Source organism: Melospiza melodia, chromosome 3, assembly GCF_035770615.1.
Source record: "Melospiza melodia melodia isolate bMelMel2 chromosome 3, bMelMel2.pri, whole genome shotgun sequence".
Taxonomy (NCBI): domain Eukaryota; kingdom Metazoa; phylum Chordata; class Aves; order Passeriformes; family Passerellidae; genus Melospiza; species Melospiza melodia.
In genome coordinates, this window is record NC_086196.1 from 28,424,107 (window position 1) to 28,449,463 (window position 25,357).

At 40.5% G+C, this 25,357-nt stretch overlaps 1 protein-coding gene across 4 annotated transcripts in view; it reads left to right on the top strand.

Annotated features, from left to right (window-relative positions):
• The window catches only part of PKIB (cAMP-dependent protein kinase inhibitor beta), a 52,270-nt gene that overhangs the window by 11,243 nt on the left and 15,670 nt on the right, over positions 1 to 25,357 (top strand). Inside the window, exon 1 of one of the 4 annotated variants that reach the window (XM_063151097.1) lies at positions 20,213 to 20,333. The exons of the other annotated variants lie outside the window; for them this stretch is intronic. The gene's annotated coding sequence lies outside the window, so the exon portion shown is untranslated. Of the gene's footprint in view, positions 1 to 20,212; positions 20,334 to 25,357 lie in introns of those variants that run through there. 4 annotated transcript variants of the gene reach the window in all.

Genomic DNA, 25,357 nt, shown 5'->3' on the forward strand with positions numbered 1-25,357 from the left:
TGATACTTCTCTAGAGAAAAATAGAGCTTAACTGTGCTAAACATTCAACAAACACTTATTGCAACTCCAATTGGAATGTTAAAACTGTGAACAAAATGGCAGGAAACACTAACTAATAATTCTGCGGCATCTGCTTTCTGGAGAAAACTGTGCCCTCATTTTCTAAATTAGAGGAACAAAAATAACAGTTAATTATTTTATTTTATTTTATTTTCCTCAGGTCATGCTGTACTTGGTAATAAGTCACTAGTAAACAGCTCCTGAACTGTGTGTGCTTCTTCTCTTGGGTGTTGAGTTTACAGGATGTTTACTTGGAAGCAGCCACCAGTGGGAGAGAGGGGCAGAGCTGAGGTGGCAGAGCAGGGAGAGCTCAGGGAACAAGGTCTGTGGCACGGGCAGGGGCCTTGAGGACCCCTGTCTGTACACTTAGACAGTGGGCATCAATGCTGCTGAGCAGAGGAGTGAGATTAAAGGTCAGGATGATTTTGTTTCTAACCAAAACAGGCAGGATGTCTGTTGAGGAGAATGGTGCCTGACTAAACGAATGTACTTCGGCAACAGCAGCTGCACCCAGGTGTTGTCTCATCTTTTGAGGGCTGTGGCACGGTATTCCAATGCAGGGTACTTTTCTTCTTCAAGCTAGAGGACATTTTGAATGCCATTTTGAATCTTGGGTAACTCCGTCCTCCATTTAAAAATTAATGGATGCTATAAAAGTACCAAGGCTAGAATATTTCCTTTGGTCATTAATTTCCCATAGGAAAGCTGCTCCATATTCAACAATTTAATGCTGGGGTTGGTACTGATGCTTGGTTTTAATAGGGTTTATTAAAGCATCTTCATTATTCTGAAGAATAAAATTGTTTCAGTGATTTTGCATGATTTTGCACTGCATAAACAGCACTGTTGTGGTGTGGTAAAGATTGTCTTATTTTTGTCTCCACAATTCAGGAAGAACTGGGATGTTAAGTGTACTGCTGAAACTTTATACCCAGGAAAGATACTGGTAATCAAACACGAGTATTGTAGGAAAGGTCATCTTAGTTATCAGATGCATATGCCCTTTTCCCATCCACCAGCTTGCTGTTTTAATGGCTCTGGGGTGGCACAGATTTGTGACTAATCCTTGCTTTGAATCAGCAGTGCCTACTGAGATAATGCAGGAATTGTTCAGAGCTTTAGAGGGATGGATGGTTCAAAATTAAAAAAAAAACAACCAAGAAACAAAAAAGCCAAACAGATCAAAAGAGCTTTTCTATTACACTACCAAATTAATTACTTCTAATTCAGAAATTCGTTTAAGCTGTTCTTATTTTTCATAACTTGATCTTGAAGAAGCATTTTTACTATGTAACCCTGATTTTTTTCCGTTTTGGTTTTTTTTCCCCCTGGTACTGAGTGGTGAGGGCAGCTATCCAGTTAATCCAGAATGAGCTTTAACAAAGCCTAGATGTGTGGGCTCACAGTACCTCCAGGCAGCATAGCAAGGGCCACCTTATCCAAGGATATAAACACCGCTGGCTTTGGCCTCACACCTCCACCTCAGCTTGGTGGATTTGTGGCTATCTGTGGCCAGAATTTCTGCTCATCTTCAGCCTTTACTTCAGCCTGATGATGAGCCACATCTTGCTGTCAGAGTTGTTTTGTGCCACAGTCTAGGCTGTGGCACCTGAGAGATCCCCTGCACCATGTGGTTTGGTGACACGGATGGTTGTGGGGCATCCTGCATTGGAAGTGTTCATCTGTGGCTGAAGGCCATCCTTCCTTTGGGGATCTTTGAGGTATGAACAGCTTTTCTTATGAATCTCCAACTTGTCCCTGCTAAAATGGGAAAACATTGCTTTCTAAGTTGTGAGATGAAGCCCTCAAAGCACAGAATAGACAACTGTGTCACCAGGGAGGCTTCTTGAAAGACTGAGCTGTTCGTGTCCTCCAGTGAGGCAGATGAGTGATGTGCCCTGGATTTAGCTGTGCCTACCATGTGATAATAGAAATTCATTGTGAAATGTTTATGGTCCCAGAAACATGTACTGGCATGCTGCACAAAGCAAGGGTTCTGACACTGCACACACTGGGCAATGTTTTTTCACTCAATTTGTTCTTCCCTACAGCCTCTGACTCCAGATCCCTTCAACTATTTTTGGTCGCTTTGTTATCAATCTGCAACCACCTCTACTAAATACAGCTTTCCTGGATATGTAGGTTCAGCACATTTTCTTGTTGCATGAAATCTCAGAAAGGCTATTAGTAAATCCTGACTTTGATTTTTCTTTTTATAGTCGTTTACAATTTCAGATAAAATTGCCACTTGCACTAGTAAAGGACTTAAGTGTGTACCTGCAGCTCGCTCTCTTTTGACTAAGTTATTTTATCTGTGTCAGTTTGTGATATCTGATGCCTGTTTTTCAGCCTTCAGTTCTGTAGCTGAAAGATCAAAATTTCAGGAGAGTAGTTTATTTGTAGAAGTTGCTTCCTTTTTCTTCACGTAGATACAATTTTCCTATAAATATCGAGTATTTTGACAATCAGCTCCCAGGTGTGATCAAAGCACATATCTCTAAAGAGACAAGTATTAGCTCATGAAACTCAGTGACCATGACACTGAGAGGATGCTGTAGGACTGGTTAACTGATAGATCCTAAGAGCCTGTGGTAGGAAGAGGGTTAGGCACAAACCCCTGACTGATGTTAATTGGGGCAGAGTAGTTTTTGTGCTACTAACAGACATGATAGTTCTACTAAATACCTGGTGTCTCCTCTCCTTCTTGCTGCCCTGAGGAGTCTTTGGAGAAGCAAAACATTACTGAGGACAAACAGAAAAAACTCACAGCGCTGTATGATAATTTAACTGTAGAGCCTGGACATCCTTCAGTGGGAATGGACATGCTTGAATTGCTATGCATGAATATTTTTATTATATTGAATAAAACTCTGAAAGGAGCTTGGCTGAATACAGGGAATCTTAAGGCCCTATGCCATGTGTTTCTTCCCTTCTGTGAGATGAATCCTGCCCTATTTCTGTTTCAAGGGGGTTTTATGCATTTGTTTGGAAACAGTGCACCCTTGAAGAGCTGTTTAACAGCTATTGGAAGAACAGTTTCCTGCCTCACAGGGTATTTTTAGCCAGCTTAGACCCACAACTCATCAAGACCTGAGGAATGGACCACTCAGGACTTGAAGGATAGACTTTTGTGTTGGTACCTCTCTACCTTGTGGAAGTTGAAGGTAAATTAGGGTGAATTTGGCTTCCGATATGCATCAGAACATCTGTTACAAATCGTGCTTGGCTACAGTAGCCTCTCAGAGGGATCTCTGCAGCACAGTGGTACACTGGCTCTGCTTTTTTTTAGATGTCCTCCATACCAAGGGCAAATAAAAAAAATCTATAGGTCTGCCTGCTTGTTGCTGTAAAGCTGTGTGGTTAATTGATGTGTGGCCTGACCACGTGCCTATATAGAGCATTGACGTGTGATCTGTGTTCAGAATAAGCATTCATCCTTTTCCTCAGCATAGGTGAAGGGAAGAATTCACTCCTGGAATGAGCAGAGAGAATGTTTTTGCTGTGCATACCTGAAAGAGATGGACTAGGAAAAATACCCAGTGAATTAATATCAGAATTATGTTCACTCACAGGCTGCTAAAAGCCGCACAGGCGGTCTCCCACCATTTCAGTGGTGTACATACGCAGCAGGGAGAAGAGCAACAACACCACCACACTGCCTGGGGTTTGGTGTCACAGCACACTGAGTCTGCAGGTGACCTTCAGTTCTCATCCGTGTGATACCCCACGTGCCAAGGCTTTCTTCCATTGTTTTATTTCAGGTTTGATCTCTGTGACACCAGAAGTGGGGTATCACATGGTCAGTCACAGCCTGTGAGGTCAAAGGAAGCATTAGCAAATGCAGTGACAGGGCCTGGCTGATGGGTACCCTTGTGCTGATAGACAGTATTCATGTGCAGGACACTGCCTGAGGGCAAGGCAGGACAGTGTGAGGTGGAATTAGAGAGGGCAGCAGTGTTTGAAGACACTTCTCTTGAGGCTTTTCATCCAGGCTTCAGGCTAATTGTTCTGCTATTAATACCAGTTATCTGATATCAGCATCTTACTGTTGTTATTTGCTACATGCAGCTATAAATACCATGTTTTCATGACATGTAAAATTGCATTCCCCTACAGATAGCAGCAAGGAATCTTGCAGGGAGGATTGCAAAGCACTTGTAAAAATCCTGTTTATTGAATGAAGCCATAATTGCATATGCAGAGGTTAGGGCTGGGGTTTAATGATTCCTTTTCTTCTTTGCTTTTCTTCTCTGCTCTTTGCAGAGATGCTGTTGTTCCAGGGAGTGCTAGAGAACCCCATAGGCTGCAGCTGTGTCTGGCCTGCACAAAGCAAGAATAAAGACTGAAGAAACCACTTTTGCACTTCTGCTGTCCCTCTGCATCTCTTTAGGTATCAGATATGATTCATTGTTTTCCCTGGGACTGCCTTCCCCTCACCTCCAAATGCCATTCAGCCCAAGAGAACCCCCATGTGAGAGCAGATTGCTTTAGTTAAACATTGGCAAGTAACCACATCCTGCAGCGGGGGTCTCTCTGGGCTTCTGACCTCTTTTCCTTTTTGTCATAGGTTTTAAAGAGGGATTTAGTTTTGGAACTGCTGACTTCAGCTCTCACATCTATGCTGATGGCTTTATTAATGGTAGAGGCATCACATAAATTGTCATTGTCTCCTGCTCTTGACTGCCCAATGTCAGAGATGTTACCGGAGATGTCTCTGTAGACAGGAAAGCAGGTGCTCATTCTTTGGGACATTTGACTTTTAAATTTCCTCATCATCACCTTGCTTTTAAGGGCACTGCTAAAGGGTTTGGTTGCTTGTGTTGGTGCCCTTTCAGAAGGGCAGCACTGCAGGGCTGCCTCTGCAGCCACCAGCCCAGTGTTGCTGGGTTTATGGAATTATCAGTATAGAAAAAACGATGTATTCTTCATGTCTTTGTTCACTGTGAAACTTTCCATTTTACCATTCAAGCAGAGTTTAGCCCAAGTGAAGGGGTAACACAATTTCAATAGGAAGATAAAACTGATAATCTTAGATTCTTTTCTGATTGAGCTCTTTCAGTCTTTAGAGTGCTTTTTCATTGTCTAATGCTTCTTTGAAGTTAATAAGATCCTTTCCCATTTTCATCAGAAAGCTGATGGCTTATTAGCACAAAATACCCTTGTAATTTTCCACTTTCAGATTTTGCTTTCTACCTCTTGAAAATCAGCAGACACAGTAGACTTCTTGACATAGGAGAGGATAGTCCTTCCTCTCTGCCAGAGATTGTTGTGGGGCTAGTTGGAGATTATCTTAGCAGTTCTGGAGGTTGAAATCAAAACTAAAAATTTTTTTGTAGTCGTCTTTTTGTTAGAAACATGATGTTCTGCCTTTTCACAGAAAGGAATACATTTTCTTAAACCAATTTTGAGTAAATGACTTGGACTTTTTTTTGGTATGGAAAGGAAGTTTTGCTAAGATCTGACATAATGGGGATTTCTTTTGGGAAGTTTTTGTTTCTATACTTCTGTCCAGAGCAGCTGGGAACAGTTGAGCTGGTTCCTACAAAATGGGTATTTAGTGTGAGTGTCTTGTTGCTGGGAGGTCAAAAATAAGGGAAAACACAATGAACACATGAAGTTGCTTTCTGCTGTATTGTCTCTGTGCTCAGCAGCACATGGGTTATTTGAGTAAGACATAATATTTTTCTGTTTAATAGCTTTTGATAGATTTTTCTTCCTTGAGGTTTTTTATTACCTCCTCAACATTATCGATTACCTCCTGAGCCTCCCACTCAGCTCTTTCAGATTGAACGCAGTTTCAAATTCAGGTTAGGTTTGCTACAGATATCCAGAAACTGCTCCCTGAAACCACCTTCCTGACATCAAGCAGGTTCTGCCTTGCAAACAATTGATATTTGTTGCCTCTTAATTCTGTGAATATTTGAAATACTAAGATGATGTGTAATGGAAAGCAAACCATAAATCTGTGGAGGTGTGTGAATTTGCAGCATATTGGTTTCTGACAGACATCTGGCCAAGTGACAGGACATCTGGAATGATAGCACAGTCTTCCCAAAGCCAAGCCTTGTTGCTGCCATATTTCACTTCTCTTTTGCATGGTACTGTGGTCTCATCATGACCCTCTGCAAGCTGGTGGGATTCTCTCATTGTCCCTGCCACAGCTGTTGCCATTGTTTTCTTGCCTACTTCAGGTATGTAGAGATGCTGCCAGTGCATTGCAGACTGAGCAGCTTTGATGACAAAAGCATTGCTCTTGTGCCTCTCAGCACACATAAATCGTGTGAGGTGAGAAGTGGTGTATGTGCAGAGAGCACCCCTCAGATGACCAATCTATTGATTATGCCAATGGTTTAGGTTGAGATGTGTCACAATAAAAGAATGAAACAGGAACTATTTACAACTCTTGGAGAAACAGGAACTCTGCTCTGTTGAGGAGAACAGTTACTCGGTGTATTTGAAGATCTGAAGAAAATGTATGTTAACAAAACATCTGAACTTGTGTAATTAATACTTAAAGCCTAATTACAGCAGATTCTTTTTACACTCTATCATTTAACTTAAACTCTTAGAGATTCCACATAAGAAGTGCAGACACTCAGCAGTTCTGCAAATAAGTAATTTAGTATGTGCTTACAGCCAGGACTGTTAAGGAAATGTTACTTAATTAAGCCTCATTAATACAGACAGTTCTGTTAAAAAAAATAATTCCTGCTGCTCAAAACAATCTTTATTTATTGCTCATTCCTAAATGTTTAGAACAGATTTAGAGTTTTAAATGCTTATCAATAAATATTAATAACACTGTGTATGGAAAGTTTGGGGTTTTTTTCTCTGCATCTGTGAAATTTCTTTTGAAAGTAGGAGGATGTCCTTATGCAAGTTGCTGGTAGAGGAAAGAACTGCAACTGTAAGCAAATTTGGCTTAAGCATAAGATAACCTACCAAGGAGCTATAGATTTGTTTTTAACATTGATAAAAGAACTCATGAAATGTCATTTTTTTACGTATTTCACTGCAGATGATGCTTATGGCATAAGTTGTTTAGCTTAATAGTTACAACCATGGGCTTGGAAATTGAATTGACCTCTAGTATCTGTTCGGATGTAGAGCCCACCCCTCTCTGTGTATGGGAATGGCAAAAATGTGCAAATTGATAAGTTCCATCAATTTTTGGAAGATAAGCTCCTCAAATATGGCTCTACAACGTGGAAATCTTGCCTGCCAATATCCTTCATGTTCAGCAGAGGCTGTGTGAGGAGGATTAAGTCATTGTGCATCCTCTCAGGTTGCAAAGATGCTTCACAGAAGGCAGAATTACTTGCTGCTAGTCCAAACCTGTACAAAATCCCCCTCTTTGACCCCTGTTCTGCATTTGAGATCCTGGAAATGTTCCCACTGACATAAGTGTGAGTTGGATAAATTATTAAATCCACCTTAACATCACATCTTTATTTCTTTAACGTAGGCACCTTTTTTTTACTTCAAAGCCTTTAGAGACCGGGCACCACGCTGAAGTGGGGAAACAGTGGTCCAGATCAATACAATTAAACAGTACACAATCTAAATTGGTACCATATTTGTGTATTGCAGAAGAAAGAGCAAGTTTGCCTCTTACAGCCTATAAGATGTTGTAATTGCAGGAGGAAGGATGGAAGGAGGAACCATGAAGGAGAAGAGTTTGTGTGTAGGCTGAAGTTTGGTCCCTCCCCTGCAGTGGAGCTGAGTTCAGCCAGCAATCTTCTGCCTCTCAACAAGTGGTATAAAATGCCTCTTAACAGAGGTTAGCACTTAGGAGGCTGCTCCTAACACAGATGGAAACTCAACTGAAGGCTGAATGAGGCAACAGTTAGCATGAATTGTCTCTTAGGAGGCTGTCACAGATGAGTGGTTTAGGTCACTTAAGGAATCACTGCCAAAGGTAATAGCAGCATCTGGTTTAATCTGAATTTGAGAAGGTGCATCTTGACAAAATTCAGTGGCAAGGTTCATTCTATGAGTGGCTGTACAGACAAAGCATACAGAGCAAACTTGGATTAGAACCAAATTTTAGAAGATTTATGTTGAGAGCAAGGATGAAAAGTGATCAAGATCTAAAAGGTAAGGCAGATGATCCCGATGAGTCATGGGTTGCTAAGAGGACCCCTTTGATTTCTAAAATCCTACTGGAGTGTTGGTGCAGCTGAATCCAGTCTTAGTCCCTGGCTTGGTCAATGGTTTATGTCTAAAGGACTTCATAGGGAAATACAAGGAGTAGTGCAGACCGTCTGTCTCCAGATGTTTTTGAGCCTTTTTAAGCAATTTAAGGCCATGCTGCCAGCAGCAAAGAGGTGAATTTGTGCCTTTCTTCCACACTGCTTCAGAGGATGTTGGTTTTTGATGTTTTCGAGTGAAAATTCAATAAAGCACATTAACCTCATTAATCACAGTGTGAAGAAAAACCCTGTCAGAGAATCCAGGCTTTATCTTTGCCTTTTGCTTTTTGAGACACTGAAAGGAGGAGAAAAAAAGACATCAGATGTGTCTGAGTGATAGTACTGAGACTCAGAAATTGTAACTGGACTGGGGAAAAAAACCTTTTACCATAGGTGCCAGGAATGGAAGTCTGAATCTGACAGGGAAACTTGAAAGGCAGACTGTGTGACTTGTTTTGCTGGAAAGGTCTGCTGTTCTTTTCCTGTTTTCTCTTTATGGGCCAAATTTTTATGAAATTATTTTTTCACTGCTTTCTTGCACAAGTGCAAAAGGAAAATATATAATTAAATCTAGTGGGTTTGTGTTTGTACTTGTATAAATAACTCTTTATTTATTGTTACTGCACAGCATCAAGGGGATAAAAAAGACTCCCAGTGTAGATGTGCCTACACAAATATTGTATTCGTAAGGGAGCTCTAAAAATGAGCCCCAGCCTAAAAGGCAGATGCCATGTCCACTATCTGGAATCTGGTATTTGAAGTTCATACACATAAGCATAGTAGCAGCCTTATCAGAAAGCATCAGTTTAGCATATATTTCAAAACTTCCAGTACTGACAGCTCCTACAGCACTGATGAGTTGGCTGCATAGAGGTGAAAGATTTCTGATCTTCCTGTCAGCAAAAGCATATGTAGACCTGATAGAGAAGGTAATGAAAATATTCATGGCAGTTTTGACCCTCACTGCTATTTTTTTGTGCTGACCCTTCATTTATAAATGGATATGGGAAACAAATGAATCATCATTTTGTGGCAAGTATAAGGTTCAGTTTCCAGGCAGAAGTGGGTAGTTAATTAGTTATTGACGACAGTGCTCTTCCAGAGCGAGGGTAGACTGCATTTGTGTGTGCATTTGTTTCACTGTGTGGATTGTGTTGTTATCTTTAAAACATGGATTTGGGAAGGGCAGGTTTTGAGTGCTGTTTCACAGGCTGATAAAGCACAGGAAGTCATAAGAGCTTTCTCAACAGCTCTCTTGCAGTTGCCTGATATTCCCTTGCCACTTACCTTTGCAAAAGATACTGGGCATAATTGAAGTATGGTGTCTGATCCCAGCCAAAACCAGTGGAATCAATGGGTCTCTTCTGTCATTGATTATGCGCAGGTTGAAAATCATAATTGGGCCCTGCCACAGATTAAAACCCAGTGCACTGTTAAGGACATCTTCATTTTGGTTTTGGAGCTTTGTATTTCTACTGCTGGAATCTGTTGCCCTGTTGAGCAGAAATGCCATTTACTGTGAGACAAACGTCAGAACCACAGTGAATAAATGCAACTTCCACACTATCAAAGCAGATTTAGAGCTGGACTTCCTCATATATAACAAGACTGTATGGCAGCTAGTGCTGACTCGTAGAACATCACAGACAGTATAAATACCTGGTACAGCTGCTGGGAATTATTTGCATAACATATTGAGGGCTGAGAACAACTGCCACAAATTTTACATATCATCAATTCCCTTTATTTTTCTCGCATCAAAGCAACATGCCTTGCTTTTCTCCTGAAACACACCTGTAGGTAGAGGCCATTATTATACTAAAATGGGAGACAATTGGATTTTTTTATACCTACCTGAGCTAAACAAGTACAATTTGATCTTTCAGTTGGATACATGCAAAGTGACATATATATATATCATACCCACCCAGTTACTACACTTTCTTTCTCAGAAAAATCCTGATAGCAGTCTCCTTGAACAGCAATAGTCACATTTTTTTTCTAAGTGGCCATCTGATGAGTTAAGCAGAAGTCTGGAAATAAGTTTTGGAAGCATTTTCCTAATCAGCTTTTGTGTGCAGTGTAGACATGAGCTCAAGCCCCCTGTGGCAGCAGTTCCTGTGCACAAAATCTGCTGTGGTTGCTCAGCAGTGAGGAGGGCATGGCAGAGGGGGCTCTGTTCTAGTGACTTCAGTGGGCCTATGAAAGCATGTCTTGTTACCTCCTTGGACTCATGTGGTTTTTCCACGCATCTCCAGGATGCTCAGAGAGTTCCTGTGCATATTTGTTATCAGTTCTACAGCAGTTGGATATCCAGCTTTTGTCAGTCAATGGTATTTGCAGATTCAGTGCCTCTCCTGTTCTGAAATCTTACTCAGTCACAGAGAGGCACTGTCAGAATGGATTATTACAGCTCAGAATTACTTGAAAAAGTGAATGTAGAGGAAATGGAAGATGACAAAGATGGAAACCATCTGAAAAAGAAAGTCTTTTTCATAGGAAAATTAAGAAGCAGAGTTTCAAATAATGAAAGTAGCAATAACTTGAGATATAATTAAACAAGACTATGTTGTAAATACTGCTGAGGCTGTTGAACTTTGTGCATGAGCTATTTTCTGTGATTATTTGTCCTTACTGGGGTAAGAGGAGGTGTCAGAGAGTTGAAAGAGGTAGAAGAGCAGTCACAGCACAGAGAGCCCAAAGGCTGTTGGGCTGGAACTGAGCTGAATAAAAAAAACAACCTGCCAAAAAAACCCACAAAGACTTTAGCAACTATATCTGCTCTTTGGCTGCTGGATGTGCCTGGAGGGCAGAATGTGCTTCAGAAACCCACAGTACCAAACTGAGTGCAAACATCACTTCCTTAAACATATTGTTCTTCTTTTACCCCCACAAAGGAATACAACTCTAATCAATGAAATTGAATTGCGGATTTAGAAAGCAAAAGGGGAGAAAGAAACTGATGGCATTTCTGGGGGTTTTAAACATTTGAGGGAAATCTGTAGTCCTGGGAAGGTGGGGGGGCACTACAGTAGGCATATTTCTATTTTGTTTTAGCAACCAGAGCATGGCTGTATTCTCAGAAACCACAATTCAGGCTCTAGGGGAAAAATGCAAAGTATCATTTACATGTCAGCTGTACTTCAGTGTTTGTTACTCTTCTCAACACAGCACCATTGCCTTTTTTATTTTTTATCACTTTCATAAACTTATACAGGATAGGATTGTACGGAAGGAGAGTCAGATGAAAAGATGGTAAGGTAAAACTTCAATTTTTGTTATAAGAGAGCATCTTCATAGTTTCAGAAAGAAATCTCCATCTGCAGTTTTCCAGGAGGCTGTTTCTTTAAAAAGATGTTTTCAAGATTGATTGGTATCAGGTGTTCACTGCCATGTGCTGCAGGTGTTACCATGGTGACCACTCCACTCCTTTAGGCAGGCTGTCAGAGGCTATAATTGTGCTTTAAAAATCCTGTGTGCACTGTGATAACCTGCACGGAAATAAGCTGTAGCCTTGCTCAGACACTGCCTCTGAATTTGCTGATTTGTGACTGCAAGCCACAGAAGATTGTATACTGATGTTTGGGGGAGATTTCTTTCCTCTCTCCCTTTTACATGAGACCAACAAGTACAATAGGCCCTACAAGATAGTGGGAAAGATTAAATTATTTTCACCACACTTCCTCCCCAGCCCCATTTGAGTCTGTGGCTCTTTCTGGTCTCAGGCCAGGAGATAAAGCTGGTTGGAGCTCTGCTGTGTCTATGTGGCTCTGCTTGTGTCTGCCTTCTGCTAGGGCACGTGAAGAACAGGTGTTTTACTGACACACTGGCGTCTGTGTGGCTGTACTCCAGACAGTGGCAAGCCTGAAGCGCCTTCTCTGCCTGTGGCAAATCTCTGACCAGGGATTAAAATTGAATTACCCTTCAAAATGCTGCTTGCTTACCCTTGTATTGCATGGGTCCTTATGCTGCAAACACTCATTTGCCTTTTTACCAGTGCAGCTGGCAGCACTGCTTCATTTCTTCCTTAGGTTCTGCAGGATTAGGGACAGAGGTGCTCCTCTTTCCATACACTGCTTATGTCTGTGCAAAGGTAGTTTCCATTTTGCCTGCCACAATCTGCATTTCTGCTTCAAGCCAAGTAAGTTGTAGTTGACACAAAAAAGTAGTAAGATTGCAATGCTTATTTATTATCTTGAATTCTGCATCAGTAAGATGGAAGGTAAAGAGAAAAGTTGGTAAAGAGTGAGGAAATTATTAGGATGGGTTGAAGGTCAAGAGGCAAAGGCCAAAAGTGCAGTAGAGTTAGAGGCTATTGTGCATCATGCCCCAATTTCTCTGTATCCCAGCTACTGCTTCTCAGCAGCAGCCAAAAGTCCCGGGGTCATATTCCTATGGATGCCCTTAGGCAGGATGGTATCCTGGGAACCATGTTTTTTATAACTGGCTGTATCTTTGCTCTGTTGGTCTCAGAGGGCCTGGGTTCAAGACCACAGCAGCAAAAGAGCCCTGCAAGAATGACTGAGTCTGTTGCATGAGATCAGATGGCAGGAAAAACTCTTACTGTTAGAAAAAAAAATTTCCCCAATTAAATAAACCTTTCTGATTAATTCTTTCACATTTCTTTAATTTAATAGGGCTCGATCCTTTAAGTTGCTAAACAGCTTTTACCTCTCCCCAGCAGAGGCAGAGAATTGTAGACATCAGCAGAACTCAGTACTCTGCAGAGTTAAGAACAGAAATTGACCATTTGGACCTTCTGTGGCCTGGTAGTCTCTCTTAAGCCTCCAACTGCTATTTTGGAAGACAAAATTAGAAAATAAGATGAAATAAGTATTTATGGCCCCAGTTGTACAGAGTGCTAAAGAAATTGTTTTAAGGATGCAGCTATGAAAACTGGACATGCAATCAAGTGCTCATGTGTACCGGAGCTGTGCGCTACAATGGTGTGTTGTGCTGCAACTTGGATTTCAAATGGCATTTGATTGTATAGTATGCTTCAGTTTATTGATTTTACATTATCCTCTCTTGTATTTGAGATGTCTTTTGCTAGGTATTAAGTGGGCTTTAATACCACACATAAATGGAGCACGTACACAGAGTTGAAGGTGAGTGTAATTAGCAGTCCTCTAGGTCAACTTTGTCATGTCCCCACTGTATTAAGTATGTGCCCTGCAGCTGTGCTGGGCATCTTTTAGAAGCCACAGCTTCTCCAATGTTCAAATTCTTAAACTGAAATTTCCCATTGGCTTTTAATTAGATTAATAAATGAATGTGCAATCAGTGAGCTGTAAGAAAAGTTTCCAAATATAGAAACAACTAAACCAGACCCTAATGCAGTCATCGAGCAGTTTGAATAATTAAATATCAAAAGCAGATAAAGAACAAAAGAAGTCAGACTTTGCATAAGGTAGAGCATGATATGAAGACTGACTGATATCTGAGGGGATGGTAAACAAGAGCATCTGTCCTTTCAAACACTACATTTATTAATAAATAACAAGCATTATAATGGGTTGCTTTGCATCTAACTGTGTAAATAAGACTGGAAAATGCCAGCCAAAGCTACAACAGACAGCACAATCAAACACTGAATTGTTTGGCATAAAAGTGAGAGCTTCCATGGCTGGTTCCTTAGTGGAGAAAAGTGACACGGAAGGTGATGTAACTTACTAATTATTGACTCATTCTTCATGTTTTTACTTCTGTTTCTCTGATTCCTTCTTTCTTTGTGGGGAAGCGCTTCCCCTTCTGCTTTTGCTGTGTTCCTCTAAGCAACAGAAACATGCAACAAGAAAAACGTCTGGAAACCGGACTCAGTGCCAGCCCTATTGAGAATAAAAAAAGCTGATTTTTGTTGCCTGATTTGGAGTACCACATGCTCTGTTCTGTATGTCTCACAGCCAAACTGGAAATCTGTCACCGTGCCCAGTTTCCAAAACATGGAGACTCTTAGAATACAGATTCCTGCTGTATCAGTGGATAGTTCCCCATCTTTTTCACACCTGTTGGGTTGAGCAGCTCAACCTGAAAACTCTTTATAACTGTAACCATCTTACCTTGCTCTGTGCGTTGCCCACAGTAAACTAAACTTTACTCACCAAGGAAAGCATAACAATATCCTGGGCAGCACTCATTAGACCACGTATGGAATACTGTCCAGTTTTGCTCCTGCCTTACCAAAAGGATGTTGATAAACTGGAGGAGTTGGTCAGGGAGGAGCACTTGAGGAGATGATGAGGAAGAGGGGCTTGTTCTCTCATGTTGCTGAGAAAGTGGAGCCCGGCTCTTCACAGAGTTGCACAGCAACAGAGCAAGGGACTATGGTTATGAGAGACTATGCTTATGAACTAGAAGAGGACAGATTCAGACCTGAGGTAAGAAGGAGCCTTTTCTTCATGATGACAGTGAAACCCTGGCACAAGAGGTTGTGGAGTTTCTATCCTTGAAAGTACCCAATAGCTGAAAGGACAAATCCCTGATAAATGTGATCTGAATTAGTTATTGACTCTGCTTTGAGTAGGAGGTGGGAGTAGATGACCTCCTGAGGTCTTTCCCAACCTGAATTATTCTGTGATTTTATAACAGTGAGTTTCCAGCCTTGATACATCCTCTGCTTCTGGCTCTTTCGCAGTCACCTCCTCCTGTCCTGCTCTCAGAGACCTACACGCAATGCAGAGTAACACTGCTGTTCTTCACAAGAGAACCTTGGTGAAATGATGAAAAGTGTGTTGGTTTTGAGATGTGGACAAAACCCTGCCTTGTCTTCATAAGAGAGTTGCTTAGCCAGGACTTTTAGGCAGCTGTCTCAGCAAGAAAATGTTTGCTTTCCTTTCATGCTGCCATATATTTTATTTAGAATGATTCTTTGTTGTCTTTCACATTGCTGTTCATCTGGAAGCTGGTACTTGACTTTTCAAAATGGTGGCTGGCAAGAAGCCATAGCAGTAATTAGCAGGAAGGCAGAACAGAATTCCAACCAACACTTAGTTGAGGTATTTTAGTATCTCAAAAATGAAGGGGTTTTTCTGCTTCAGCAAATGAACAAATAATACTGTCTAGAGTTCCAGCCTCAAGCAAGTTCAAATAACTTGTATTCAGGGTCCAAAATAAAGTGGAGGAATTTCTGGGAGCAGGAGCAGGAAATGAGCCAAAGACAGTGGATACATGTTCATTTAGGCAAAAAGACAGATGGGAAAAAAAAATTAAACCACATACATCAAAACCAGGTGTCATTGGCAAGAGACTGAATGACTTCTTGCATGAGAAAAGTGTAAAACATGTTTCACACCCAGTCAACACCTTTACTGATTCTGTACCAGGGTTCAAACCTATGCCAGCCTGTCCCTGTGGCCTTGTAAATGTGCTTGGAGAAGAAGATGGTTATGACCAATGCTGAAGTTTAAGCTACTGTTTCTACCTGACTGCCTCATCCATTTACTCCCATCTGAACAGAAGAACTCTGTTTTGTTAACTTGTTTTCACCATGAAAGAGTTGATTGTTCTTTTCTGTTTTTTCAGGATGCAGACATTTTAGTGTATTCCTACATTTATGGGTGTTGAAATTCTGAAGCAAGCATCAGTGGATTGTAGCCTCTGAGAAGCCACCAGAGTCTGCTTCCTCCCAGACCTTTCTTCATGTCTCATGCACCCCATCTGTTCAGAAAGTCTTCAGCAAAGTCAAGCAGGATTCCTTGCTTTGATTTAAATAGGTTTTTTTTAGTTGTCCCAGAAGCAGTGACCCTAATTCATTTTTATATGCAGAGCTCTTTTTCAGAAGACTAAACAGAATAAAGTTGAACTACTTTGTACTTTTCCTAATTATATTACTTGTTCCCTTCTCCTCCTCAGCTGACTTTGAGAAGAGCTCAGCAAGCTCATGCTTTTCTTCAGCAGCAGAGTCAGAATTCATATAGAATGGTCAGATACAAAGACATCATCCAAAGTGTGCCTATGAGTAGTTTGAAATAATGACTTAATAATAAATCTGAAATAATGTTAGGAAAATTCCAGAATTTATTTTCTTTCCTAAAATTGAAGAGACTGCAAGATCAAATTTCTTATGTGGATTAATGAGTGTAGAGTTTCTAAAATTGTGTTGAAGTATATTACAAGAACACTTTTTTGCCACTGTTGGGTGCTTGGTATTGCATTTTTCTCTAAAAATGTTACTTTGAAGAGGAAAATTGCAAGATTGGCTTACAATAAGGAGAACAAAGAGTCTCTCCCAGAAAACACAGGGCCTTGGGTTGACAGAGAGGTGGAATGATAAGTTTGCCTGTCAAAAGTCACTTCATTTCTTCCAGTTATGCCACGTTTAAAATTGGTCCTCATTGTTTTCCTTAGCAATTGCAGAATTCATTAACTTCAAATTCAGTTATTAACTTGAGATGTGTCTGAAAACTTCTCTCCAAAAAAGCCATGTAAGCAAGGCTTTTCAGAACTTGGGCAAATCAGCTTTCTATTTGGTGAGGGGAGCAAAAGAAAGGGCATTTTGTGACGTGTGATGAAAGATGTGTTGTCATCAGTTCAGGCCTCACTGTGTGATGGTCCAGCTCTTGAACTTGGTGCAGCTTGTCATTGTTTGGCAATTGGGGTGACTGTAGGAGTCACATAACAAACACAAAAATTGATGCCCAGAGGGTCTAAAATAATGGCATAAATAACTTCTGCTTATTTTGGACGTGTTTGTGGTTTCTTTATCTCTTGAACTGTGTGTGTCTAAGAGCTTACACTGACCTCCTTTAGTATTTTCAGAATTCTAACTCCAGTGTTCCTCAGAAACTAGAGTTAGAAACTAATGTATGCCATGCACTTAAACTTTACCAAAGGCTGGCAAGAGGCATAGGGTTTTTTTCCTGAGTATACTTGTTTTAAAACTGTCAAATAACTCTCTCTCCAGTGTGAATAATCACTGTTTGAGTTTGGTACATGCACATAATATAAAGAATTGGCAACTGACTCTTCAACTTTCTTTTAATGCAGTTACTTTCTTTATAGATGTGGTCACTCCTCATTGGCAGGGACAAATTCTAACAACCTTTCCCCCAGGGAGATTAGAAAAACAAACTATTAGGTGTGGTGAGTCAATATAGCATGCAAAGAGAGGCAATTACAACTGTCCTGTCATCAGATCAGTAGGTCTGTGTTGTGATTAATCTCATTTACTTCCAGTTGCAAGAAGCATGTAAATGTCATAAGATGCTTTGTCACTCTTGTCCCCAAGAGAACAGTGTCTTGTTGAGGTCCTTTTTAGTCCTTTGTCAGTATTTTGGTAATGTAATGTTGGCAATACAAGAAAAATATTCCTTCGGAGAAACATTCAGCAGTTCCTTGCTGCATAGCCAATGTTATTAGTGTCAAGTCTTACTTAAATAAATATACAGTGTTTTGGTTTGATTTTGTTTTGGTTTTGCTCATGTTTGGTTTAACCCTTTCTAAAAGCTCTGTGCTTTAGACAGTTTTTAGCTTCCAGTTTTTAGCTAGGAGCTAATTGAACAAAAGGACAGGTAAGAATTCATGGCTTGTGGGCAGAAAACAAGCACAGTTACTACAGTACTCAGCTGGAAAAGTGGCAGTTATGAATGTTTGGTTCCAAGGACTCTTCTTGTATAAGAAATAGTCACTGCATAAATTACAGAAGCAGGTTTCTTTAGGTTACAAGAATAATATTTTTCCTTTGTATTTCAAGCGGTGGCCTGACAAATGCCAGTCCTGACCCGCAAATTTTGTGACATGGGGTTTTTTTTCACTCAATAAAAGCATTGCTTTAGTGGTTGAAGTGTGAAGACTAGAGCAAAACTGGAGTTGACATCCAAAAAATATAATTTCAGTTACAATACTTCTGCACAGTGGAAAGTGCTGTTGCTCAACTTAATGTCTTCCCTGGGGATCAAAGCTTTCGCCTGGGAGACAAAAGCTCTAGGCAGTTTTTCTTCAAATCCCAAGGTATTCCTCTGTGCATGTTTTCAAAAGGAAGAATGAACCATGCCTGGTGCTTTGAAGGAGTCATTGCAGAGGTGATGATTTCTTTATCAGCTGAAGCGAGCAGTGAGTAGATGCAGGTGCTGCCTGGCAACCAGAGCAAGGCAAGTCTGTGATGAGTGGGATCCCTAGGTGGGCCCTTCTCCTAGGTGTTACCTGATGGTTAGTTCCAGGTGGCTCTCCCTTCATATATGAAATTTGTAGACTGAAGTACTTTTCTGAAGCATCCAGCTTGGGAGAAAAAACGCTGTCATCCAGTTCTGCAGTTTGGCTTCTCTGTACTTAGCAGATCTGCTACCTCAAGCAAAGGTGACACAGCACCTCTCATACATAGACATGTTCTTGGCTGAAGAATGTAGAAAATCCACCCCCAGATGCTGTGAAGAATTGTGGTGTGTGAAATGAGAAAAAAAGGCACTATCAGTTACAGGGACAGTAGTGGGCCTTCATCACAGCAGTCCACAAAAGGTTTCACTTTGCAAATGACTACTTGCACTGGGCTTAGCTGCTCCTTTATTCACTTTAGACAAAGGTCTGGGTTTATTAGTTTTAGGATAACCCTAAACAATTTCATATCCAATGAAATTCAGAGAACTTCTTTTCATCCCTAGTTATCTCACCTTAATGGCTATGGCAAGAGTATTCAGAAATAAACAAAATTGGATGATGTATCTCCTCAGACATCAGTGTAGGAATGTCCACATCTAATAATACAAAATAAATGCATTTTACAAATAAGCTGAAATGCCTTTATATGTGTCTCATAAACCTAAGAACATTCATCAATCCATTAATGTTTCATGGTCTAATTTTGATTTTGTCAAAAATTTAAAAAATTTGGCCTTTAAAAAGACTTAACTGAGCTTCTCAAATGCACTAAATTCAAGTTCAGAATACTTTGTCCATATGTTAACAAATTAATAAATAGAACTTCTTATTGTAGAAAAAGTCAGCAAGTAAGAGTCTCAGAAGTAATACCTGAAAAATAAATTTCTTGAAATGCAAAAGCGATTTCATAAATGATGACGTGTCAGAGTGGACTTTACACAACCCAAGTATGTTGTTTGGGAGTCTCTGAATGTACTCAATGCTGCAAGACCAACAAAGTTCATCTGGGTTTACAGCAAATAACCTGTCCTTGCATATGTAATGGGCAAACTTTCATTAAAGTGTTCTGCTGCATATTAGGAAGCTCTTAGATCATTATTTTATCTGGCACCAAACCACTTCCTAAACTTCAAAGTGTGAAAGTTTGGTTTCTAAGTCACAGTTTTGGAAGCTGCAGTAACTGTTCAGAAAAATCTATCCTTTAGCTGGTAGAATCCCTAAAGAGCTGCAAAGATGTGTAATATATGTGCTTTTGTTCTTCAAAGTAGAATAGAGAGAACCTATCAGCAGACCTTTTGTATGTGCATGGTGTTTTCTGCCTCTCCTCAGCACTTAGGTACCTATAAAGCAGCCAAAATCAATACACAAAATGTCAGGTTTGAAAGGGCATGTGTGCAAAGAGAGCATTTTGGGCTAAGCCTGTGGTTCAAAGCACTGACTGTACTAACAATTTGTCCAGTAATGTAGTAAAAGCAAGGGGTTTGGTCTTCAGGTGAGCAACAGATTTGGAACAAGGCAGCATTTTAGCTTGAGATAACATTCACAATTTGATGTTTCCCTGCTTATAGCAGGCATGAATTACTGAAGGGAGGGGAATGGAAGGATGACAACAGCTTGGGAAAAGGGCTAATGGTGCTGTTGCCATTGCATTACCCCAGCTGGGCTGTGTGTGAGCATCACATTATCCATTATGAGAGGATGGAGAATTCCTGTAATGGCACTGTTGTTAAGGATTTACTCTTGTACCAGAAGTGCCCTGAATGAAAAGGCTGAAGTCCAGAAGTCTACCTGTATGGCATGCTCTCTGTATGGGAATTTGTCATCTGTTCGTTTATTTCAAATGTATGCAAGTTTATCTTCCTTCTTGGCAACAGTTCAGCTTTCCCTTGGTGTTTTGCTGTAGTCAGCTGAGAAGACAGACATTGAGATCACTTTCCAGTTGTTTCTGGGTGTTTCTGGTATTCATCAGCCTCCTCTTTTTGCTGTCCTGTAAGTAGCTTTTTTCTTATGCTCTCATTTGCTGTATTGTATTCTGTATCTTTTTGAGCTGTTTTTAAAACATTTTGACAGGGTTTCATTAGCATCTGCCTTTCCTAAAGAACTTTAGTTAATGAGCTGTGTTTGTTTCTTTACTGCCTTGAACAGACTAAGCAAACAGAGAAGTTCCCCTTTATTTAAATGTTCGTAGCTTTGCCAGTGTTCTCCTTCTGCTGGGTTTTGCACACTGTGGGTGTCATATTTGTCTTTTTTAGGCTCCCCTTTGAAATGCTAGAGCTAGCTTGTTGTTTGGTATAATAAATGTGTTAGATTAAAAGCCAAAAAACATCCATATTATATGTTAAAATTATTTTCTTTGGCTGTGACTACCAGTGCTTTAGGGAGTTCCCTGCTGAGAAGTACAGAAATGAGTTCAGTTTCTCTGTGGGTGCATCTTTTCCTCCTTCAGAGGGGAACAGGGATTCATTGGGTGAAACCATTTATTTGGCCCTAAAATGCAGACTGTCAGGTCAGCCCTGCAGAGACATCTGTATCAGAGCCAGGTTTCTGGAGCTCTGTGACCATGCGGAATCTGAGATGGAGTATTGGACACAAACAGCCCTGAACTGAGCAAGAATAGCTGGTTTTGCTTGTCCTTGGCCTTCACGCAGTCATCACAAATGTGAGGGACTGCAGTTGAGGGAGAAGTGCTGAAACTTCTCAGGCAGGAACAAATCTTGCTCTTACTTTTTCCCCTCTGTCAGCATACATGAGCAGGAATTTTGTGGAGGGGGTATCCGCAGGGATTTATTTTCTGACAGTGCTCTCCTAAACCTCCATTTCATTGAACAAAGCTGAAGTGGTTTGGTTGATGTTGTAAGGAACAGAATGTGATCCATGGTTTTAAAAAGAGACTAGCATACAGGGGCTTTTCAGTGAAAGGTTGTGCCTGTTCATCTGCAGTCAAGACAATGCAGAACTATTTCTGCATTTTTTAAAAGAAAAACACAAGTTAGAAATAAACCTTTCAGCTGCTCATTTTAAAGTGATACATAACGATGCAGCAGAGAAGAGCAGAGAAAAATGTTACCATGCCTGTAATCTTTGCTAGCTCTTCAAGAACAAGAGGTCATCTGCAAAAAGAGTCCCTTGAAATCTCCCTATCTGCAGTTTTCCATCCCGGTTCATGCAAGGCTCTAGAGAGGAGATGTAGGCTCTACTCATCTCCAATGCTGAGTGAAGATTAGAAGAAGAGAATCCACCACCTCTAAGGGTATGCAGTCAATGGGAGACCATGACAAGCATCTTCATATTTTTGACCTTTTTAATATATAGGTCTTAATACAGTAATAAATCCCTGTGGTGGTGTTCACAGGGCTCCTAGGATGAGGGAAGAGACGAGAATCTTGGCTCCATGTTTCAGAAGGCTGATTTATTACTTTATGATATATATATTATATTAAAACTATACTAAAAGAACAGAAGAAAGGATTTCATCAGAAGGCTTGAAAGGAAAGGAATGGAATGATAATAAAATATTATAACTGACCAGACAGTCTGAGACAGCTGGACTGTGATTGGCCATTAATTAGAAACAATCACATGAGACCAATCAAAGATGCACCTGTTGCATTCCACAGCAGCAAATTATTGTTTTTCTTTTCCTCTGAGGCTTCTCAGGAGAAAAATCATGGCAAAGGATTTTTCATAAAATTATCATGGCTACAAATCCCAGTATATGAACCAAGGGGTAAATATTTTGGGTACTACAACATCAGCATAATCCCTCAATGATCTACACTTGTCAGTATCACTTCCAGGTTTTCTTTTTAAATGTTCAACCCATACTTCCACAAAAAAAAAACCCCAAGAAACCCTCCTATGGAATTTCCATTAAGGAATGCACTTAGGTCTGTGTGTTTCTGGGAAAGACACATGTTTGCAGAGAATGTCCTCTAAAATGGTCTTGGTGTTGGTTTCAATCTATCTAGAAACAGATGTATCAGCTTGCAGAAAGATTCGCTCAGAGATAATGTCTGTTTTTTGCCTTTTTTCTCTTTCTGTGCTTAATAAGATAAAATAGAAAAAAAAAGACTTCTGAGGAATCTGCATGGAAAATAAAAAAATCAAAGAAGACATTAATTTACACTGTCGAGTGTCAGACTGTAATATGATTATGCTGAAAAAACTAGAAAAGGAAATGTTCAGAGCTCATAGGCGTTTTAGGAGAGGTCATTAGCTTAGCAGATGGGGAAAAATTGTTTCTAAGCATTCTGCAGTTCCTGAATTCACACATTACACAGGTAGATACATGCTCTGACCAAATGTTGTGGAGGCTGCAAAACCTTAGGAGTTTGCCAGGGGGTTGTTATTTCCAGTTAAACATAAAATCTAAAGGCTACAGGATGTCAGTGCTGAGCAGTAATCTTTATACAAGGGGAAATGGGTCCTTTTGTGTTCCTCATCCCCCTGCAGCAGAGTGTCTTCAACAAGGGATTGAAATGGCGGGTGTGAGTAACTCCAAATGGCACGTGTGACTCCCCCTCTGCAGGTTGTGTTGCTCATTCTTGTGTCTTTCTGTGGGGAGATTCACCTCTGGTGCTGCCTGGGGAAGAGCCTTTGCAGGGATGGTGGAGAATTTTGCTGTGGTCCTTCTGTGGGGCAGGGTGGGAGAGGCTGGGTGAGTGGGGGACACTGGCACTTCCTTGCCATGCATGGAGAGAGCATGTCTGTGAGCATGTGGGTTTGCTGCTGGAGCACAGAGAAAGAGGAGAGAAGGCATTTGCTGCCATGGCAGGGTAGCAAGATGGGAGGCAGGGCTGATGCTGTCTCTTTCAGGGTAAGAGGAGGAGTTGAGGTGAAGGATGTCCCATTGCCTGCATGACCTCTGTGGCTGTCAGGGTTTGACTGGTCTTGTCTCAGTGCTGGATGAGAGCACAAAGGAACAAACCTCCTCTGATAAAGCCAAGGTCTGGAATTTCCTTGCCTTCTAACCTTCTAGGAAATGTGCTGTATTACTGAGGCTGTGTATGGGCTCTTTCCAGACCAAGTTATGTTTGTGGGCTTACAGGGATGAAACCACAAAGTGAAAATTTTCAGAAGGGTCAAAGAACCTGGTGATTTAAGTAGTGGCCATATCCATAGCAACTCAAGCTCACTGTCCTCCCACCCTGTGCCAGTCCCTGAATACTGGCAAGTAACTCTTCAGGAGCAGTCAGAGATCTGTGTCTTTCCTAGACCTGGTGAAAAAGTTTTATTAAAATTGATTCAGGAATTACATGGTACCATCCCTACAGAGTGGAAATGCAGATTAACCTTTTCCTCTGAGCTTTCCAGATGAAAATCCTATCCAATTCTGCTCCAAAGGGAAGCAATGTTTGCTTAGACAGACCTTGCTTGTTACTTCTGCTTCTCTTGTGAAAGAATGGCATTGCTCTAACATGTCAAAATCACCCACCTCTCACTCAGAATATAGCAGGCTGAATGTTAAATTAAAACTAAAAAGATGAGGAGAAAGCAAGCTGATTGTTAAACTTTTAAATCCAAAGGATTCAGTATGTGGAACTTCCACTCAATGTTGTTTGTATGACAAACAGGAACAAGACTTGATTGCTTGTTTATATTTTGGGTTTCATTCCTTCACTTTCCTTAAGCCCATGAGAGCCCATGGGTCAATGGCCCATGCAGATTAAGAAAGTTTAAAAAATGTTCTGTGGATCATGGTATCCAAGCTAAAATAGCTTAAGGGTCCAGCCGTACTTAGAATCATTCACATAGAATGGTTTGGGTTGGGAGGGATCTTCAGGGGTCATTTAGTCCAACCCCCCTGCCGATGGTAGGGACACCAGCAACAGGATCAGGTTATTCAGAGTCCCATCCAACCTGACATTGAAAGTTTTGAGTGATGGGGCATCCACCATCTCTCTGGGAAACCTGTGCCAGTGTTTTACCACCTCCTGTAAAAAAAAACATTCTTATGTCTAATCTAAATCAATTTCCTTCAGTTTAAAACCATTATCTCTTGTCCTGTTACAATAGGCCCTGCTCGAAGTTTTTATACTAGATCCTCTTTCAGTATTGAAAGTCTGAGTATTTCATTCAAATAATTTATAAAAAGCACACTTTAACCTTCTACTGTCATCTTTTAAATCATCCTATATGTACTGGTGATTTTCATAGCCTCCTTATCAATTGAGATATAAATACACCTTTTTTTGGTCCCTATTTAAAGCACTTAATCCAGGTGTTTCAATAGCTGGGCATGTTTATTGAAGGATCATTTATCAAAATGGAAAGGGTTCTTTGAAAGCCATCTGCCTTAATTAGAGATATTTTTAATTGAATTAATTTAAAATACATTAATTCAGCTGTGTGGAAATGACCTGCCTGCCACTCTCATACATGCCCTGGAAAGGTCTGTTTTGTGGTTCTTGTTCTTGAAAAACAGATAGGCTATAATAATTGGAGGTAGGGATTTGCTTTTATGGCTTAGATTTTTTGAGAGACAATAATTTTTCTCAATTGCCAAGTAAGCTTGCTGAGTCCATAAAATAATTTCCTTAGCATTTTAGTAGAATTTTGATTGAAATATGTCTTCTTTTTATGAAAAAGGGTCTATAACTGTGAAGGCCTAAGATAGGAAGGCTGGTTTAGTGTCCCAGGCTAAGATCATTAGAGTGTAATAGAGATGATTCATATGTTCATAAAATAGAAGTATATTGAAAGGCTAAAGAAATTAAACCAAATTAATCCCATGTGTATTTTACTGACTTGTTTAGGCTTGTAGCTACTATGAATTTTACCTATTAGACGTATTCTCCTAAGAAAAAGGGACACTCTGAAACAGCATGAAAGTCAGGGAGGTTTATAAATTGCTGTGATCGATGATATCCTTTCAGCAGAGGAAACAGAATCATCTAAAAGTAGGAAGGGGGAAGCAAGTATAGCACTGCAGATGAACCCTTCACCTGAAGCATAAAATTAATCCAAAATAAGTTTTAAGGGGAAAATTCTTAATGTGCTTTATGGATAATCAT